The following is a 1,170-nucleotide window of genomic DNA, read 5'->3' as shown; positions in this document are numbered from 1 at the left end:
AAAGCCGGGGGCAGGGGCATGGAATAAAGACATTTCCTCTCATTAAAAAAAAAAAAAAAAAAAAGCAAAAAAATTAAAGCAAACACAGGTTTTGAGTAAGAACATATGTAGTTCCTTATAATTAGATTAAAAGCACCTAGATACATAGATTCATGGCTTTTGATGTGTCTGGACTTCAGATCAATTATACACATGCTAATGTTCAATTTCCATAAGAATAAAGCAAATGACAATTATATGTTGGCTTAATTGTGTTATGACAAAGATGCTCTTCAGACTCCGTAGCAAGAAACTTGGTTCTATTCCATGTGGGTTCACTCCTAGAATCTACAAAATTCCATGAAGAGGAAATTAACTAATTTGTATAATAGAACTAATATCCTCTCATGGATATTTGGGTCTCGGCTGTTGGAGAATAAAAAGAGGATGAAGAAGCATTGGAGATGTTTTAATTCCCCTTCAGAACAAGGTCTCTAGGGAAAGTCTTTGGTGGTAGATTCCAAATCACAAGGTGCTCAGGTCTTTCAGGTATCCTGGAAAGGCTTTTAGAATGTATGACCAACCCTGCTTCTCATCAGCTCCTCTTCCCCAGCTTCCATTTGTCTTCCAAGGAAAAGAAAGAAAGGCTGCTTTCCAGAATAGAAAGATGGAACCTAATGTGAATTTTAAAATAATTTAAATTAATTTAAAATAATTCCTATTACTCTGTTGGAAAAATTAAATAAAACTTGAGTAAGGGGACAAAAATTTGAGTAAGGATAGGGTTCCAAAAAAAAACCCCAAAACCCAAAAACAAACAAAACAAAAAACCTCAATGTAATAATAAGAAAAACTTGGTTTCTCACTAAATAGCTGTGTGTTGATTAGATTATTTGATCTCCCTTGGTTGAGTCTCCTTTATACAATGGAGGGCTTCAACGAAATAATTGTAGGTTCTTCTAGTTCTAAAATTCCATGATTCTATGCATAAGGGGGTGGGGGGGAGGTTGTTTGCTATGAAGGGCTATTGGGCCTTGGCTTCTGAGCATTCTCAGGAAAATCACAGCAGGATGGGGCCTCCATCTCCAGCCCAGATAAAATGGGAAGCACAGTTAATCTCCACTTCTTAGCTCTTGATGGAAGTGGAGGTGGCCCCCCCAAAGGCCATAGAAACCATGTGAGCCACAAGAG

The 1,170-nt window shown here is 37.4% G+C and overlaps 1 long non-coding RNA gene across 1 annotated transcript; it reads right to left on the bottom strand.

Annotated features, from left to right (window-relative positions):
• Positions 1-233: 233 nt before the first annotated feature.
• On the bottom strand, positions 234-940 carry LOC144287423 (uncharacterized). The gene is made up of 2 exons (XR_013355229.1): positions 846-940; positions 234-653 (listed from the first exon to the last, which is right to left on the bottom strand). It is a non-coding gene; the product is annotated as an uncharacterized LOC144287423 (long non-coding RNA).
• Between the last annotated feature and the right edge of the window lie 230 nt (positions 941-1,170).

This window comes from Canis aureus, chromosome 17 (assembly GCF_053574225.1).
Source record: "Canis aureus isolate CA01 chromosome 17, VMU_Caureus_v.1.0, whole genome shotgun sequence".
Classification (NCBI taxonomy): domain Eukaryota; kingdom Metazoa; phylum Chordata; class Mammalia; order Carnivora; family Canidae; genus Canis; species Canis aureus.
This window is presented reverse-complemented; position numbering and strand designations above follow the sequence as displayed.